Genomic DNA, 7,414 nt, shown 5'->3' with positions numbered 1-7,414 from the left:
AAAAAAAATTAAAGATTATCAAAAGCCTTTTGAAATGAAACATACCCTTTCTCTTGGCTCTGGTGGAAGCTTTCTTGAGATTAAGTTGCTATTTAAGTATTTTGCCCAGCTGAGATTCTTCAGACACCCAAATCTGAGCATGTTGGCATCAATGACACTTTCTCCCCTCAAACAGTATCTTAAAATCACAGAATGGTTTGGGTTGGAAGGGACCTTGAAGATTATCAAATTCCAACTCCCTGCCATGGGCAGGGACACCTTTCACTATCCCAGGTTGTTCCAAGCCCTGTCCAGCCTGGCCTTGGACACTTCCAGGGATCCAGGGGAAGCCCCAGTGACCATTCAAGTGCTGGAGGTCTGGAGTCCTGGCTGAACTTGCTGTAAATTAAAAGAGAACTAGCAAATATCTCCAAATACCTTGCACATTTTAAAAAATCTTTATCAGTGAAGTTTATGATGCTTCTGTAAAATATTTTTTTTTATTTACAAGTAGGAGGACATTTACATTTTTTTGTTCTTGCTGGAGAGAATGTATTTTCTTCCTTTTGAGTACATATTATAAATCCCTATAAATACAGCAGCACTCTTCCTCCTGCATACAAGCATTACATGATCCACTCTGCATTGTGGAGGTAATTTCTAGGGTTAGACTGAGCCTGAGACCAGTGGTGATCTGTGAGAATCTCTGAACTTCGTGGGCCAAAGCTCTGAGTGCTTTGATTAAACACTGAAGTTTTATATTAGGTCAATTTAATTAAATCCTGCTGTGAGTTGACAGTTGGGTCAGACAAATCCAGAGATCCTCTTCAAACTGGTTAAGCCCAGAGAAGGGCCAGGAAAATGGTCTGAGGGCTGGAGCACTTCTGCTCTGGAGCCAGGCTGGGGGAGCTGGGGGTGTCCAGCCTTGTGTTGGGTCTGGCTGAGCTGGAGTTCATTTTCCTACAGCAGCTCTCCCAAGGCTGGGCTTTGCTTTGGGAGCTGGGAAGGTGTTGGGAACACCACAGAGTTTGGCTGCTGCTGGGCAGGGCTGGCACAGCATCAGCTCTGTCTCTCCATTCCTCATCCAGGGTTAGGGAGTGGCAAAGATCCTGGGAGGGAAAACAACCAGGCCAGGTGACCCAAATTACCCAAAGGGATATCCCACACCATGGGGTGTCAGCTCAGATATAAAAACTAAGGAAAGGAGGAGGAAGAGGGGTAATTAATTTTTTTGTAATGTTTGCCTTCCAGAGCAACTACTCTGTGTGCTGAAGCCCAGGAAGTGGCCAGACAGACATCACTCACTGATGAGAAGTAGAGAATAAAATTTTTGGTTTTTCTCTTTGCTTATGCACAAACAAACTTTGGCTTTTGCTTCAGTATACTGCCTTATCACAACCTATGGGTTGTTTCCCATCTTATTTTCTATCCCTTGTCCAGCTGGGAAGTGGAACTGATAGAGCAGCTTGGTGGCCACTTGAGTCCAGACAAGATACATACACTGCAAGCCTGGAGAAGAGAAGGCTCTGGAGAGACTTTAGAGCTCCTTCCAGTGCCTAAAGGGGCTCCAGGAGAGCTGGAGAGGGATTTGGGACAAGGGATGGAGGGACAGGACACAGGGAATGGCTTCCCAGTGCCAGAGGGCAGGGATGGATGGGATATTGGGAAGGAATTGTTCCCTGTGAGGGTGGTGAGGCTCTGGCAAAGGTTTCCCAGAGAAGCTGTGGCTGCCCCTGGATATCTGGAAGTGTCCAAGGCCAGGCTGGATGGAGCTTAGAGCAACCAAATCTAGTGAAAGTTGTCCCTGCCCTTTGCAAGGGGGTGGAACTGGATGATCTTTAAAATTCCCTTTCAATCCAAACCATTCTATGACTCTATGAAGTCACTGCATCAATCTCCTACCCCTTGATTTTTACACAGGACACACGACAGAAGAGCTGAAGTATTTTTTTTCCTCTATTAAACACCTGTATTTTTCCTCCCAAGCTGCTGCAGTAGAAATTACCATCTCCTACTTCTTGCCTAAATTTCCCAAGCACAGCTAATGGATATCACAGTCCCACATCAAATGTGGTTGCTGCCAGTGGCTGATATCCTTTGCAGAACTAATATCTAATGAATACGCAGTAGTTGGGAAGTCAACATAAAGAAAATGAACTGCAAAGTGACATTTTAGGAAAGGGACACTCATGGAGCATTGAGAGGTCAGTGCTATGTGCCCAAAATCCAGTCCTTAGCTTGTGCTCCACACATCCACTACTTTCAAACCAAAGTAAATTCAGAAAACTCGTTTTCTCACCAGTATACTCCTATATCCCAGGGATTAAACTCAGTGCTGCCAGGAAGGTCTGATAAGGCAGCCTGCAGAAATAAACTCATTTCTACTGTAGCCATTTTCCTGCTTCCAGGTAAAATTTGAAAATCCTGGTCATTCATAATAGGGTCATAAAATCATAGAATCATAGAGTAGTTTGGGTTGGAAAGGACCTTTAAATGTCATGTAGTCCAACACCCTGCAATGAGCAGCATCTTCCACCACATCAGCTTGTTCAGAGCCACATCCAACCTGATCTTGAATCTTTCCAGAATCATCTCTTTTTAAGAAGGGAAGTTCCTATTTTTCTGTTTTTTCTTGCAGAGCAATCACTCCTGCCCGCAACATCTTGTGTGCAAGAAAGTGTCAGAAAGCAAAAATTTTACAGAATAAGTTACTCAGAGTGGTTTTGGTTAGAGTCGTAAAAGCACCAGTAGGATCTTAATTTTCGAGCCCTTTCACCTCGCTGGGGTTAGATTTGACTTGGTTTTTTTTTTTTTTGTTTTTTTTTTAAAATAAGTAATGGAAATTCGTTACTTTTCCAATCATATGCAAATTCTAACCACAGTGCAATGACGTTTCCAGAACTATTCCAGGCAGAGATTTCAGAGAATAACCACTGCTGGAGGTTTCCTCCTCCAAGATGTGGCCTTGTGAAGTTGGGGTGGGGACGGTGGGTGGGTGACAGAAGCCCTGTGTCCCAATTTAACCTGAAAGATTCCTCTTAACCAGACCTGATCCTTCTGTGATGATGCCATGGATTCAAGGGCAAAGTGATCAGGCGTGTGCCAGGCTGAATGGACCATCTCTGATCTTTTTTTCTGGCTGACCTGGCTGTGATGAGCCCAGCTGGGCTAGAAAAGGAATTGTGGTCCTTTATTTCAACCAGTGTGCAATTCTTAATGATTGTGGTCTTTGAGTACTTAGAGAGGGCTTCTAAAAAAGAGACAGCAGCTTTTTACATGGGCAAATAGTGATGGAACATGGGTAAATGATTTTAAACTGACATTAGATGTGATGAGGAAATTGTTCCCTGTGAGGATGGGGAGATCACTGGCACAGGTTGCCCAGAGAAGCTGTGGCTGCCCCTGGATCCCTGGAAGTGTCCAAGGCCAGGCTGGACAGGGCTTGGAGTAACCTGGGATAGTGGAAATTGTCCCTACCCGTGGCAGGGGTTGGAACTAGATGAGCTTCAAAGTCTCTTCCAACCCGAACCATCCTGTGATTCTGTGATTAGAGGGAACAAGACGAATTGGGGTCAGAGCAATGAGATTTTGGAGATAGAAACTAAAAGTTCTGGATGTTGAGAGGTTGATATTCTGATTGCTCTTTGTATTACCTGTGAAAGCCACACTGTGCTGAGCAGTGGGAAGATTGTATAAATATACAGGATTGATAGGTGCAAATTTCAGCAAACTCTTTAAGGACATTTAAGGAATTGATAAAAGCTCTTCCAAAATAGTAGCTGAATTTACTCTCTCTTTTTTCACCTTTCTTTTAATTTCTTTTACTGTGAAGATGAAATGCTAAAATGAAACATGCCTACACTTCCACCGTGGAGAGAAATCCTCTTGTTGCTTCCTACCTACAGCTTCCAAACCCTGCAAAATCCCTGCAGAGACACATCCCCACTGCCTTCGCCTCTGCTACCTCCCCTGATGCCCAAGTGGCTCCCTTGGGACAGCAGCAGTGAGGGAGATGCCAGATATCACCAGGGCTTCATCAGATGTTGTGGTGCACAGCATCTGATGACTGATAAGCAGCTTAGATGAGAAACACAGAAGGCAAAGTACCCAAATGTCTCATCATCCCAGCCTGAAGTTGGTTTGCAAAGGATTCAAGCAGGGTTTTACCATATAAAGTTGCATCAGGCAAAGTTAATCAGGCGATGGGGTGGTTGCTAATCAGAATGTTAATCAGGTGATGGCTTGTCTGTCCTATTTTCTTTCTTCTTTCTTTCTTTCCAGCAAAGGAAGGATTGGCAGAGGCTTTCTGCATCTGTGCAAGTGAACTTTGTTCCTTCAGGGGAGAAAAAATGAGGTCTGAAACTGGGTTAAGTGGTCTCATGCCCTGAGAGAACATGGATTTGGGTGATGGGAGAGCAGATAAATGGTGATGGGTGTTGGTCCTTCTCAGGAAATCATTTTGAAACGAGAGGAGAGAGCAGTGATGCTCTTAGGGTGCTAAGCAGTCACCAGCAGTGATCCTCCTTGATAATGATGTCCAAAGTCTTTTGTGTGGTCAGTATCTGGTTTTAAAAGATTGAAATAACGTCTTGCATTTACAAAAATCTTGCATTTACAAAAATTTTGCATTTTGAACCTTTTCTGTGTAAATATATAGACATATGTATTTATTTCATATGAGGAAAGATGGCTTTTGGGATGAATGCAGTTCTCCCTAAAAACTGACAGTTGTGACAATTAATGCCCAATAAAATTATATTTTATTTCACACCTATAAATACTTTGCAGAATGTTCTGAAGGTGGGTTTGCACCCTTGTTTTTATTTATTGTGGGCAGGGGGTTTGCTCAGTGCAGAATTGCTGAAGGCTGTTTGTAAAGTGGTTTGGACTTTAAGTCTGAAGTAGACAGAAATTGGATCAATTTTGTCCTGTCTGAAGACAAAGGAACTTGTCCATTTCTATGAATTATTTCTTTCTTGAATTTAATCGTCATTGATCCTGGTTATCTCATAATTGTTTGGCTAATAAAATGCAATGGAAGAGTTTGCTTTTTTCAGTTAATCAGTGTACAAAATCATGTTAGCAGTGATGGATGGAAATGAGACAAGGTGACAGACAATCATGAGTGTGACTTATGAAAATGCTGCTGTCCACAGTCCCCTCCATTCCTGCTGTGCCAGGACCAAATCCTGGGGATCCTCTTGTCTCATAGAGCTTGGCAGAGGAAGGAGTGAGATGTCCTGCTCATTCCATGGCAGAGAAAGCTGAACCACATTCATTTCAACATTCTGGGGTATTTCTTGCTTTCCAAAATATTCTTGATGGACCAAAGTGGCTTTTAAATTCACTGGAAAACAAGATATTTTTCATTCTTTTTATAAGATAATTGAACAGAGAAAAAAACTGGATTTTCAAGGTTTTTGGTTGTTTTTCTTCATTGACAGCAGTGTGGGGTGGGTGGGAAGATTCAGAAGATACCTTGCACAGAGATGTGTGCTGTGGTTAAGTGGTTATGGGAAAACTGATGTCAAAAACCTTTGCCATGCAGATTATGGTTATTTATAGCTCCTTTTTGCACTAAATTAGAAAGAAAAGACACCTGGACACAGAGAGTTTTCAAGAATATGTTGCCCATGTTCTTTATAGTTTTTTTAAAAATAATTTAATTACAGATTACTTGAACTGGCAGTGCTCAGCATAAGGAGGGGTGTGGATTCAAGTTTGATAGGGAAGGTAAATAAAGATGGTTATACATTATGGCTGTGCAGATCCACGCTGATGTAGAAACCTGCTGAATGTTTCAGAGCCAACAGCTTTGTGTGTGATATTTTAAGCCTCTGGTAATCATGGAATGGCTTGGGTTGGAAAAAGCCTTAAAGCTCATCTCATTCCATCCCCTTGCCATGGGAGGAAGTTGCTCAGAGCCCACCCAGCCTGGCCTCAAACACTTCCAGGGATGAAGGGCAAGCTGGAGTAGCCATGTTTGCAGTGATATTATTAAAACCAAAATCCTATCCCAAACCTTTTCATGTGGCTCATCCCCAGATTCACCTCTGGAGACCTTCAGAGGGGCAGCAGATCCATCCAGAAGGAAGGGCTGGTGGGGTTCAGCTGAAGCAGAGGAAGGCAAAACTTCCTGGCTTGGTGTTTTCCACACTGCTGTAGCTGGTTGAAGGGGACCAAACCTCCGAGGAAGACGGGCTTGGTTCCGTTTGACCAGCCAGAGCAGAGCATAGCTCCAGACCACAGCATGGGCTTGGCTCCTCTGCTCCTGACCTGAAACATGAATGGGAGATGTGAGGTGGGAGACAGGGGCTGAAATCAGCTCAGAGGGACAGGAGAATGGTGCAGCAATTATGGCTCCAGCTTGGGAGGCCTCATCATTCTTCATAGAATCATAAAATCCCTTGGGTTGGAAAGGACCTTAAATATGGTGTTTTCAACCTCCTGCCATGGGCAGGGACACCTCCTGCTATCCCAGGTTGCTCCAGACCCTGTCCAACCTGGCCTTGGACACTTCCAGGGATCCAGGGGCAGCCACAGCTTCTCTGGGAAACCTGTGCCAGGGTCTCACCACCCTCACAGGGATCAATTTCTTCCAAATATCCCATCTGTCCCTGCTCTGTCAGTTTGAAGCCATTCCCCCTTGTCCTGTCACTCCACACCCTTGTAAAAGGTCTGTCTCCATCTTTCCTGTGGGATCCTTCAGGTACTGGAAGGCCACAATTTGGTCACCCCCAAAGCTTCTCCAACCTGAACAATCCCAATTCTCTCAGCCTTTTCCACAGCAAAGCTGTTCCATCCCTCTGATCATCTTGGTGCCTCCTCTGGACTGACTCCAGCAGCTCCATGTCTTTCCTGTGCTGGGATCCAAGGGCAGGAGGCAGCTCTGCAGGTGAGTTGGCACATTTTGGCTGGGAATTCCTCCATGCACAGGGCCATGGGATGCCCTGATTGCTGTGGATTGCAGTTTTCTGGACGGGGGTGAATTCCTCACTAATGCATAAATCAACAGTGTTGAGGTGTGGGAATAAACCTCTGGAGGCAAATTCTGCATCCCTGTCTTGATGTTTCATAGGTTTTGGTCTTATTTTGGAATCTGGTTTCAGCTCATGAGCCTGGACATGGGTAAGGAGGAAAGTCTTGTGAAGCTTAAAGGATTTGCCCATCCTGAGCCACAGCAGCATGTGCATGGAGATTGACTTTAGAAACATAGAATCACAGAATGATTTGGGTTGGAAGGGAACATAAAGATCATCTCATTCCAACCCCCCTGCCATGGGGGCATCTTCATACAGCTCTCTCCTTCATGCTTCTTTCTCTTTCCCTATTTTTCCTATTTTTCCTATTTTTCTTTTTAATTTCTTTTTTATTTTTTTAATTTTCTTTTAATAGTGAGAAAAGGAAAAGTGGGAGGGAAGAAAGACACCTCCTT

Source organism: Lichenostomus cassidix, chromosome 3 (assembly GCF_008360975.1).
Source record: "Lichenostomus cassidix isolate B80296 chromosome 3, HeHo_3.0, whole genome shotgun sequence".
Taxonomy (NCBI): Eukaryota; Metazoa; Chordata; class Aves; order Passeriformes; family Meliphagidae; genus Lichenostomus; species Lichenostomus cassidix.
Note: the sequence above shows the minus strand (reverse complement) of the source record.